This window comes from Cygnus olor, chromosome 2 (genome assembly GCF_009769625.2).
Source record: "Cygnus olor isolate bCygOlo1 chromosome 2, bCygOlo1.pri.v2, whole genome shotgun sequence".
Classification (NCBI taxonomy): domain Eukaryota; kingdom Metazoa; phylum Chordata; class Aves; order Anseriformes; family Anatidae; genus Cygnus; species Cygnus olor.
Genome location: NC_049170.1, coordinates 64,649,158 through 64,662,082, shown reverse-complemented (window position 1 = coordinate 64,662,082; position 12,925 = coordinate 64,649,158).

Below are 12,925 nucleotides of genomic sequence, written 5' to 3'. Positions count from 1 at the left end.
TGGCCACTTTTCTCGTTCAGCAATATCTAAGGCCAGCTGAATGGCTTTCACTTCTGCAAACTGACTCGATTCACCTTCTCCCTCAGCAGCTTCTGCAACTCGTCGTGTAGGACTCCATACAGCAGCTTTCCATCTCCGATGCTTTCCCACAATACGACAGGACCCATCAGTGAACAGGGCGTATTTCTTCTCATTTTCTGGTAGCTTGTTGTACAGTGGGGCTTCTTCAGCACGGACCACCTCCTCCTCTGATGATATCCCAAAGTATTTGCCTTCTGGCCAGTCCATAATCACTTCCAAGATTCCTGGGCAACTGGGGTTTCCTATTCGAGCCCGCTGAGTAATCAGTGCAACCCACTTGCTCCATGTAGCATCAGTTGCATGATGTGTAGAGGGTACCCTTCCTTTGAACATCCAACCTAGTACCGGCAGTCGGGGCGCCAGGAGGAGCTGCGCTTCAGTACCGACCACTTCCGAAGCAGATCGAACTCCTTCATATGCTGCCAATATCTCCTTTTCGGTTGGAGTATAGCGGGCCTCAGATCCTCTGTATCCCCGACTCCAAAACCCCAGGGGTCGACCTCAAGTTTCCCGAGGTTCTTTCTGCCAGAGGCTCCAGGTGGGACCATTCTCTCCGGCTGCGGTGTAGAGCACATTCTTTACATCTGGTCCTGTTCGGACTGGCCCAAGGGCTACTGCATGAACTATTTCCTGCTTAATTTGTTCAAAGGCTTGTCGTTGCTCAGGGCCCCATTCAAAAGCATTCTTCTTACAGGTTACTTGGTAGAGCGGGTTTACAATCAGACTGTAATTTGGAATATGCATTCTCCAAAACCCCACGACACCTAGGAAAGTTTGTGTTTCCTTTTTGCTAGTTGGTGGAGACATAGCTGTTATTTTGTTGATCACATCCATTGGGATTTGACGACGTCCATCTTGCCATTTTATTCCTTAAAACTGGATCTCTCGCGCAGGTCCTTTAACTTTATTTTGTTTTATGGCAAAACCGGCCTTCAGAAGGATTTGGACTATTTTCTTCCCTTTCTCAAAAACTTCCTCTGCAGTGTCACCCCACACAATGATGTCATCGATGTACTGCAGGTGTTCAGGAGCTTCCCCCTGCTCCAGCGCAGACTGGATCAGTCCATGGCAAATGGTAGGACTATGTTTCCACCCCTGGGGCAGCCGATTCCAAGTATATTGGACTCCCCTCCAAGTGAAAGCAAACTGTGGCCTGCACTCTGCTGCTAGAGGGATGGAGAAAAATGCATTAGCAATATCAATTGTGGCATACCACTTGGCTGCCTTTGATTCCAGTTCATACTGGAGTTCTAGCACGTCCGGCACTGCAGCACTCGGTGGTGTGACTTCGTTCAGGCCACGATAGTCCACTGTTAGTCTCCACTCACCATTAGACTTTCGCACTGGCCATATGGGACTATTAAAAGGTGAATGAGTCTTGCTGATCACTCCTTGGCTCTCCAGTTGACGAATTAGCTTATGGATGGGAATCAGGGAGTCTCGGTTCGTGCGATATTGCCGCCGGTGCACAGTTGTGGTAGCGATTGGCACTTGCTGTTCTTCAACCCTCAGCAACCCCACAACAGAAGGGTCCTCTGAGAGACCGGGCAAGGTAGACAACTGTTTAATGTCCTCTGTCTCTAAGGCAGCTATGCCAAAAGCCCAGTGGAACCCTTTTGGGTCCTTGAAATATCCTCTTCTAAGATAGTCTATGCCAAGGATGCACGGAGCATCCGGGCCAGTCACAATACGGTGCTTTTGCCACTCCTTTCCGGTTAGACTCACTTCAGCCTCCAATAGAGTTAACTGCTGGGATCCCCCCGTCACGCCATAAATACAGATGGGCTCTGGCCCTTTATAGCTTGATGGCATTAGAGTACATTGTGCACTGGTGTCTACTAAAGCCTTATACTTCTGTGCGTCTGACGTGCCAGGCCATCGAATCCACACAGTCCAATAAACTCGGTTGTCCCTTTCCTCCCCCTGGCTGGAGGCAGGGCCCCTCTAGTCCTGGTCAGAATCTTCGTTTCTGTGTTTAAAGGACTGCCTGCTGGAAGTTGGAGCAGCAAACTTTTCAGAGAACCCCTTTTTCCCGATTGTTTTCTTTTGCAACTCACGTACCCGTGCCTCTAGGGTCGCAGTAGATTTTCCATCCCATTTTCTCATGTCCTCTCCATGGTCACGTAGGTAAAACCACAGGGTGGCGCGGGGTGTGTACCCACCATATTGTCTTCCTTGCACAGATGAACGTTTACCCCTAATAGCTGAGACACTGGTTTGTACAGGGGGGGAAGAAAATAAACTCTCTTTAAGTTGGTGGACCTCTTCAGAAAGTTTCTCCAAAGTATTCTCTTTTAGTTGGTGGACACTGGTTCGTTCAGGTGGGGGGGAAGATAAATTCTCTTTAAGTTGGTGGAACTCTTCAGAGACTTTCTCCACAGCTGAGATGCAGGCCTGTAGGGAAGAGGAGAGACTTTCTTCGTACTGCCGGAGTTGTTTAGCCAATTCATCCACTGTGGGGTCTTCACCGTTTTTCCAGGTTATTATTGTTAATGAGCTGGCATATGATGATGGTGCACTCCATACAAACTTCCGCCACATGGATCGTGTACACTGGACTTCATCTGGATCTGTGGATATTTTTGCGTCATCTAGGTCCTTATAAATTACTTCCCGTACGGCTAATTCCCTCAGGTACTGAATTCCCTTCTCCATGGTGGTCCACTTGCCTGGTAGACATACAAGTTCTTCCTTGAAGGGATACCTTTCCTTCACAGCTAACAGGAGACGCCTCCAGAGGCTGTGAGATCGTGCTCCATCTCCAATTGCTTTGTCAATGCCTGCGTCTCTAGCAAGGGATCCCAGCCACCTGGCTTCCCTGCCCTCTAATTCCACACAATTGGCTCCGGTGTCCCAGCACCGGAGCAGCCAGGTGACAAGCTGTTCACCTATACAGCGACCAAAATCTTTTCGCACATCTCGTAGCTCACGCTGGTATAGGGTTCGGGTAGTTACTGTTGATTTTTCGACATCCTCATCCTCATCTTCATCCTCCTGCACATTTGATGGCCCAGACTCGTCTTCTCTATACCTAGACCTAGCAGAAGACTGTCTGTGTTCTAAACGACCTGAGTCTCTATACCATTTTTTCACCTTGTCTACAGGGGCAACTTGCACTGCTACAGCTCGTTTCTCTGACCCAGCCATAGGAGTGGGAGCGGCTGCAGGAGCTGGAGCAGCTGCAGGGGCTGGAGTGGCTGCGGGAGCTGGAACTGGAACAGCTGCAGGAGCTGGAACTGGAACGGCTGCAGGAGCTGGAACTGGAACGGCTGCAGGGGCTGGAGCGGCTGCAGGAGCTGGAACTGGAACAGCTGCAGGAGCTGGAACTGGAACGGCTGCAGGAGCTGGAACTGGAACAGCTGCAGGAGCTGGAACTGAACAGCTGCAGGAGCTGGAACTAGAACGGCTGCAGGAGCTGGAACTGGAACGGCTGCAGGAGCTGGAGCGGCTGCGGGAGCTGGAGTGGCTGCAGGGTCTGTCAGTAGGTTGATAGTAGCATCAATTGCAGCTCCATAGGCACAAGCCAGACCCCAGCACGCTACAGTGATTTGTCACTTTGGAACTGCCAGAGTCATGACACCTTTTTTTCAAGCATTCTACCAGTTTTTTAGGATTTTGCAGTTGTTCAGGGGTGAATGTCCAAAACACTGGAGGTGCCCACTGCTCTAGAAACCTGCCCATGTCCTCCCACACTCCCTGTCACTCGCAACTATCCCGCCTCAAGACAGATCTCCAGATGAGATTCCTAAGTAGTTGTTTAACCTTAAACAAAACCTGAAGCGCATTCAGGAGACATAACAACAAGAACATGCTGGTCTGAGTATCCCAAGGATATTCAACATCTTGGAGAACTACCGTAACTAGCTCGGGGGATAAGAGGGTGGTGAAGGAGAAAGAGAGAGTGAACAGGTAGGAAAAAATATCTTCCCCTATCCCCTCCACAGATTGACTCCCTGACGAAAAAAGGCAATACGTGTAATTGCTAACAGTTTCTGAGATATGGTTTCCAAAGTATAGAGTCGACGACAGTGCTGAGTACAAATACCAGGTTAGAGTCATGACCAGAAATCTCATCATTTCATAAGCCATCGTTACACCACACAGTACCATAACAATCTTAAACCAGGGCCCGGAAAGGATAAACAGCGCGACAGGGAGCACATACAGAAAGTAACTTGCTATAAAACTCAATTTGGGAAACAGGCACAGCAGACTTGAGATTAGGGCAATCAACATTGTGACTAGCAACTATTAAGCAGGTTGAATACTTATACCAATTTCAGTTTAACACACTCTGGTCAAATCTGTCGATATCTCAACCCTTCGTGCCCCACGTTGGGCGCCAAAAGGACTGTTGTGGATTAGCCCGGCTGGCAGCTAAACACCACACAGCCGTTCGCTCACCCTCCCCCCTCCCTCTCTGGGATAGGGGAGAGAAACAGGAAAGTGAAGCCTGTGAGTTGAGATAAAGACAGTTTATTAAGACAGGAAAATAATAATAACAATAATAATAATAATAATGATAATAGTATTAATAATAATAATGTGTATGAAACAAGTGATGCACAATGCAATTGCTCACCACCCGCTGACCGATGCCCAGCCTATCCCCGAGCAGCTGCCCCCCCACCCCGACTAGCCACCCCTATATATTGTTCAGCATGACATCAGATGGTATGGAATACCCCTTTGGCCACTTTGGGTCAGCTGTCCTGGGTCTATCCCCTCCCAGCTCCTGCTGCATCCCTAGCCTGCTCGCTAGCAGGACAGAGCGAGAAGCTGAAAAGTCCTTGGCTTGGTGTAAGCACTGCTCTGCAACAATTAAAACATCAGCATGTTATCAGCGCTCTTCTCATCCTAATCCAAAACATAGCACCCTACCAGCTACTTGGAGGAAAATTAACTCTGTCCTAACTGAAACCAGGACATTCCTCCATACTAAAGCATATGGCCACATAAGCAGATATCAGATTTTAAAATATCTGCTGTCCTTCCTTACAAAACAAACACAGGAAAACAGCAGAATAAACTCCAGAATCCACTTTTTAATTGTCTCTGACCAAATTTAATGAAGCTTTTATGTTCTATTCTTTTAACTCACTCCTTGCTGAACGATGTCATATGCTCCTTTCCATCTCTTTCACCATCCTCACAACTGCAGTTTCATGTGAAATTCCTGCATGGTTTGGGCTTGTTTTCTAAAATAACACATAAGGACCTCATGCAAGGTGTCAGATTCATTTCCGATGGGATGCAGTGAGATGAGACACTCCAAGCTGAGATTCTCTTTCTAAGGCTACTGCTCAGGACTGGTGACGGCGGGTCCCCTGCAAAGTCCCTTTTGGCTAGAGGTGGACATAAAGCGTACCGGAGCAGTGCTTGGGGTGCACAGGGAGGGTCTTGTAAGATGGCTGGGAGCTTGGTGGTCTCTAACCGTGTGCTGGTACAGCCAAGTCTGTTGCAGTAGCAAACCTCCCTGACCCACCACCCAACTTTTTTGCTGGTTTCTGGCAAGTGCAGAACAGAGACCAGGGCTAGGGGATGGATGGGTCCCCTGCTCCCTTCTCCTCCTTTTCCTTCACCGGCCAGGAGCTCTGCTTTGGGACGTGCAGCCGTCCCCCTCTCCTGGAGAGCCGGCGCTCTGCACCCGCGGCTCCTGGCTGATGGATGGAGGCAGCTCCTCTCTCGCACTCATCGGCTCTGCCTCGGGAGAGACGCGGTTAGGCAGCGAGCAGCAGGCCTGAAACATACCGCATGTCATGCAAAGTCCTACCCGTGTAGGTTGCTTGGATAAAGCAACTAACACAGCAGCTGTTGAGAGAGTTATCTTTTTTATGCACATGAAAGATGCTTCATACATAAGAGCAGAGAGCAAATTTATTTCTCTTTTATGCTGAGTTGCAGTCAGCAGTGATTTGTGACAAATGATACTGCAACTTTAAAAATCTTTCAGATTTTTATAGTGATATATTTTGCATAATCTTGTTCTGGCAAGAGAAAACCATTTGTAGAGACAGTATATAAATGCAAGAATACCAGTTAAAGAAGAGGTAATCAATGTTATCAGCTTCAGAAATATAACCTTAGCTTCAGAAAATGAAATATTTCAAAAGCTTAGAAAAATCTTGTTAGCAGCAATTTGTATTTTTTACTAAGAATTATTAAAGCTGATCAACAAAGTTCCTAAGAGAAACTACTTAGTTTGAAGTGACTGTAAACATCAAGTTTAAACAGTGTTGACAGTTTGAGAAACTTTATGTTAAAGCTAATTATATTTATGTATAAAGCTAATTGTATTATTATACAATATGTTGCACATTGCAAAACAGTGTGCTGCATCTAGCTGATTAAAATGGAAAGTAGCTGCCATTCTAATGCTGTGTTAAACTGCACTGCAGAAATGGGGAAGAAATTTATCTTTTTTTTTTTTTTTTTTTTTTTTTTTTTTCCAGTCTGCGATAAGCAAACCCACAGCCATCCTTTGTTATGGTGGGAAATCTCTTCTGTCATGCTGAGAGCAGAGTGGTGCAAGCAGTTGTGGGCTGCAACATCCGTCACTGACTTCATGGGAGCTGAATTTGATTTTTGAGATATGTTTTGACTGGCAAATCATTTAGGTAACACAGCGAATAGCATTTCCAGCACACAGGAAAAATTCTTGAATCATCACCTCGTGGCACTGAGCCCACACCACTGTGTCCCCTGAAGGGACAGGCTTTGAATTTGAGTTTGTACCTTATTAACTAATGGCGTTGATGCCAGGGTTGTGACTTCATTTGCATAAGGCTTGTGTGCTCAGGAACACCTCATCAAACTTTTCCTTGTAACCCTCCTACCTTGGCAGCATTGCGTCTTGCTGCACACAAGGAGGCCAGGGGAGACCTGGTGGGTGCATGGCTCCCAGAGTGAGCGATGATGGAAAAGATCCCTTCCTGCTGCCTCTGCTGACTTCTTTCCTCTTGCTGCAAGTAGGGCCGTGCTGCAATTATAACGTATTTCCCAAGTGCGTTCCCAGTTATGCGTTGTTGCTTCCGTGCTGGGAAATATTGTCTTGTTCTCCTTTGATTGCTCACAAGGGAGAGAACCTTGAGTGCAATTAATGGAGGATTATTCGGCTTAAATCTGGCACCTGCTTCTGCACAATGGCATTTGCAGCGTGAGCCTTTCCCACAGTGAGCAGCGACTGCCAAAACCTGATACCTGACTTCATGTGGCAGCAGTTGCTGTCTGCCAGCATGCTGGGCACTGGGAACGTGTTACCACCAAGCCTTCAGGATTCTGCAGATGCATTGGCCAGGGAAGGGATGTGAAGGGCATTAATCCCATGCTAATTTCAGATCTTGGGAAGTTCTGGAAATCATCTACACCTCTGTTTTGTTAATCACTGTGTTGGCAGGGAACACTCCTAGGAGCTTCTTCAGGGATACAGTATTTAAAGGCTTGTTGAGCCTAAAGGTGCAGACAAAATTAACACATTTGAGCACCACACCTTGTGGTGCGTTCGACACGCTGGAGGGAAGGGATGCCATCCAGAGGGACCTGGACAGGCTTGAAAGGTGGGCCTATGGAAACCTCATTAGGTTCAGCAAGGCCAAGTGCAAGGTCCTGCAGCTGGGTCATGGCAATCCCAAGCCAAATACAGGCTGGGCAGAGAATGGATTGAGAGCGGCCTGAGGAGAAGGACCTGGGGGTATTTGTTGATGAGAAGCTCAACATGAGCTGGCAACATGTACTTGCAGCCCAGAAAGTGAACTGAATCCTGGGCTACATCAAAAGAAGCATGGCCAGAAGGTGGATGGAGGTGATTCTCCCTCTCTTCTCTGCCTTCCTGAGACCCCACCTGGAGCGCTGCATTCAGCTCTGGGGCCCCCAGCACAAGAAGGACATGGATGTATTGGAACGAGTCCAAAGGAGGGCCACAAAGATGATCAAGGGGCTGGAGCACCTTTCCTGTGAAGACAGGCTGAGGGAGCAGGGATCGTTCAGCCTGGAGAAGAGAAGGCTCCAGGGAGACCGCATAGTGGCGTTCCAGTACCTAAAGGGGGCCTACAAAAATGGTGGGAAGGGACTCTTTGTTAGGGAGTGTAGTGATAGGACAAGGAGTAATGGCTTTAAATTAAAAGAGGGTAGATTTAGATTAGATGTGAGGAGGGTATTCTTTACTATGGGGGTGGTGAGGCAGTGGAACGGGTTGCCCAGAGAAGCTGTGGATGCCCCATCCCTGGAGGTGTTCAAGGCCAGGCTGGATGGGGCTAATCTAGTGGGAGATGTCCCTGTCCATGGGAAAGGGGTTGGAATTATATGGTCTTTAAAGTCCCTTCCAACCCAAACCATTCTATGATTCTATAATATTTTTTATTTTTATATTCTTAACTGCTGAGTGTATAGAGACAGCTCAGGCAGTGATTTAGGACCTGTCATTTGAATTATTGATACAGTGCAAATCCTGATTTGCTGTGTTTACATTGTCTCTTCAGAGTGAAAGACCTGTTGCCTTCTCTCACTTTTTGTTCAGTTCTTGTGGGCCTCCTTTTTTGCAAGCCCTGTTCTCAGTCCCTTCACCTACAGCGGGTAAAAAATCCATAACGTAGTATGACATTTTCTAATGCTGTTGTGGTAATAGCATTGATACTATACAGGTATTTTATACTTATTAAAATACCAATATACTACCTCAGTTTTTGAGACAAAAAAAAAATACATAAAACATTACATCAGGTGCAGCGTGTATCTACTTTAACAGAGATTAGAGTAAAGGAGGCCTAGAATCAGATTTCCTTTGTGGCTCATGCCCTGCGGCATTTTCAGAGCTAAAGGAGCAAGGCAAGCATGCCAAAGATATGTAAGATACATTTTCAGAAGACAAACATAAAGGTTCATGTTGTCCAAAACAAGTTTCAAAGGTGGTCTGAAATAGTCTACAGCCCAGTTACTACCTCTAACTCTCACATTTCCATTATCTTATGCAATGTTTCTCTTCTCTTGCCTTCCCTCCACCCAGCATCCTCAAACCCCAGGGTTATCGAGCAAGAGGAACTCTGTTCTCCAAGCCCAGGAACAATGCAGGAATAGCCCTGGGAAATGACCCACCTTGTTGGGCTTGTGTTCGTGGGTGGCAGAGGCAGAAGCAAGTCAAGGAAAAAGAAAATGTCCTGGGGAAATGCCTTGCAGAAACATCTGCTCAGGAACATGAGATGACTCATTTCAGGTATATAAAGCAGAAATCGATTTCTGTACCATTATGATGAGGAAAGCAGTGCTGTAACAGCTGAGCTCATCTGTGACCAGAGAGGTGCAGAGACATATGTACACCTCTGTTGGTAAACGCTTTCATACACATCTGTACATACATGGTCCCATTCAGAAGGTGGCAAAGTGTTCCCATGGCTGCAGTAAGAAGCATGGGGTTGTGTCCCAAGCACTAGGGTACAGCCTTCAAAGGGAAGATCTTGCCTTCCAAGGGAAAAAGTCTTTCTTAAACAAATGTTTATTTTAAAAGTATTAGCTGCCTGAGCTTCTGTGAAGAAGGACCAGGGTTGGTTTTCCTCCCAGCCTTTGGGATCTAAGCCTAGAATTATTATTATTATTAATTTTGCGTTGTACAAGGAATGAGAGCAGTTCTACTCTGGTTAAAGCTAGTGTTTGCTTTTAGAAAGAGACATCAAATGAGGCAAACAGTAACAAACACTAAAACAGGGCTTAATGTCCTTGTAATCTAGGCCGTAAGTGTAACCAGGACCTTTTCCAGTTTTTCAAGACAGAATTTATAATACATTTAGGGCTAATTAGAGAAGTACTTTAGTTTCTTGAACCTGTGGCGAAGTGTGAACTAGTTCCCTTGCATTTTGAATTATGTTAACTAATTCTGAAAGTCACTGAGAACAGCTCACTTGGCATGACCACAGCAATGCTGTTACTTTTTGAAGGGGAATCAGACTGCGTCAGGTGTGAGGCAACACATGTGGAAGAAGAGAACAGTGACTGTGAGAGCGCAGGTGAGGTGCAAAGAACAGAAAACAGGATGAGTTTCCAAGGGCTGTTGCTACTACAACAGCGGAATACTAAACCAATTCCTCAAAGTCAGTTAGTTCATGCATACCTTACTGCTCTTTGACCTGTGTGCAGATCTCCCTGAGATTATTCTTGGGATCACTCTGATATTAAAAATGAAAGCATCACAGCATCATAGCAAAATCTGTTATCTGTACCCTAATATCACAAAGTTAACAAATTCAGCTGGATGACTGTTTAAGGATTGCAACGTTACCAGATATACAGATAGCAAAAAACAAAAAAAAAGAAAAAGAAAAGAAAAAAAAAAAGAGAGAGAGAAAAAAAATGATAGTATGGGTAAATGGAAATATTTAAGAAAATGTTCTATTTAATAGGTACCTTAATAAAGAGGAATTCACCTTAGCATTTTTCATCAGACAGGTGCCATACAAAAAGAAAAAAAGGAAAAAAAATTAGGAGAGGAAGCTTTAGAAGAAATGGCCAAGTCAGAAGATTGTCTTCTATTAGTGTATTAGTGGTATCCACTATCAAAGCAGACTAAGCTAAGCTGGCCATGTGTTGATAGAATTATGGCAGTGTTTTTTTAGACTGTTCTGCTTACAACCTAAAAAGAAAAGCAATAAGGACTTGAAAATATTTGTTTTTACTGAACGAAATCCTGCATTGGGCACTAGTGCAGAGTTACAGTAAGCCTGAACTTTTCACATCTCATTCACAAGTGATGGGACAGGATAGAAAGCTGATGCTTCAGTTGTGGCTTGGTTCTACTCTATTGTATTTTATTATAATTACACTGGTTTGAGAATGAAATTACTGATGAAGTGGCGCATGATTCCCATGTCAACATAAAACCTCTGCAAACAGGGATTTGGTCTCTAAAATACACACATCACAACATAGTATCCTATCATTTACATCTGACAAGACATATCCAGTGTTTTGGTTGGCCCTCAGCTAGGAGAGAAAAGCCAAGTTTCCAATAGCTTCACTTTCCAAACTCTAAATGAGACTTTAAAAGCTGTAGAAATGCAATACAAGACTATGAAGTCCCATACATACAATATCAAATCTTTCTAGAAGGAACAACTGTGGGTGCAATTATTGTTATGCTAACTTTGACATAGTTTCTGGAAATTACTTGGGATTTCTTACGAAGGCTTTAAAAATCTTTTCCATCTGTTCTTTCTGTTGCTTACTTTAGGGTGTATTAATAGAGCTACATTCACAATATATTGTGGTCACAATATACAGATAATATTTGAAATATGCATTCCCCTATAAAGCTATGTTTGAAGTGATATGAACATTGATTCCCCTAAAGAGGCATCCAAAGAAGCGCTAGGACTGAGAGAGACCGAAGTGTGATAGTCTTGGGTAAATAACAGCCTGAGGGAAGGAAAATTCGCTTGGTCATTAACCTCAGAAGAGTGAACATTGTCTTCCTGTTCAATGCAAATCTCAAGCCTGGGGAAGGACTGAGTTTTTCTTCACACAGGCATACTTCAGCAAAACAGAATCCAATCCACAGAAATACCCATCCTCAGAAAGCTCATCATTTATCCCACAAAAATTAGGAGGCTGCACATCCTGTGGGGAGAACAGGATAGTTATTACAGGTTAGTTATTAGCTAGCCAACATGCTGACACTACGTAAAACACTCTCAATGCATAAGTCTTCCATTGTGGCCCAGTTAAGGACATGCTCTCCTCTTGTTGACTTGGTTGTATGAGAGATAAGGCACACCAGACCTTTCCTTCAGCTGCTCTTTTCTGGATAGAAGTAAGTGCTTATAATACTAAAGTGTAAGTGACAGTCATGCAAACATTTGCATATTTTGGCTGAAGACTAAGACTAAGGACACCTTTCCAAGGCAATGACTGCATTTATCTGACAGTTTTTGTTTTTTTTTTTTTTTTTAAGTTATGGCAACTTCTCAAACGTGTGTTACCCCACGATGGTCAGCAAAGTCTCATGATGGCAATCTACCTCTGAAATTTGACAGAGCTTTAGTCTCCAGTTAAATAGAACTACAATTTTCTCCATAGTTGCTGTAGCTGAGCTATCCCTAGTCAAGACAGCCTTGGGAATAATTTCTAGCATATGAATGACAACTAGATTGAGTTTGATTAGAAAGGCTTAAAAAAACGTTAATAAAATGTTTTCAGTAAAAAGGGCAAGTTCGTGTTGCAAATAATATAGCACGTGTCTATTAAAGGACCACATTCCCAAATGAAAATATCTCATCTAGAGAAAAAGCTTGGTGGGCATCATTGGTGGTCCAGAACCCCTGAATTCATTAAAATAATTTAGGCAGTGATGTGGAAAAAATGAAGAAATCAGAATGTACCATACCACCTTGGTGGGGGCTCACAATTAGAGGGCTGGTGCTTTCAGAAAGCTTTCTGTGGGTGCCCGCAAAGGAGGTCTAGACAAGAAGATGACTCCTTCATCAGCCTGTGTCAGGACAGCATTGAGCAGTGTGCCACAGGGGTGCTCCTGGTATGCTGGGCTGCTGTCTGGAGGGAGGACTAGGGCTCCAAATCATGGGTTAGGCAGTAGGATTTTGAGACATCTCATCTGAGACACACAGTCTGACAAAAACTGTAGAGCAGGCTGAGGGTTAATACAGTCTCTTAAGTGCTATAGCCTCAACAACAGGAAACCAATCGTGTGACTGAGTGGTGAAGGAGTCAAAAGTGGAGATGCACAGCTGACAGCTCTGGAAAAATTATAATATTTTGTGTTTGTTTGTGTGCTATCAAGAAGCAATTGCTAAGTTTCCATCACAGAAGAGGGGAAGTGGAAGGGCATTTGAGTACTTCTGAAGAG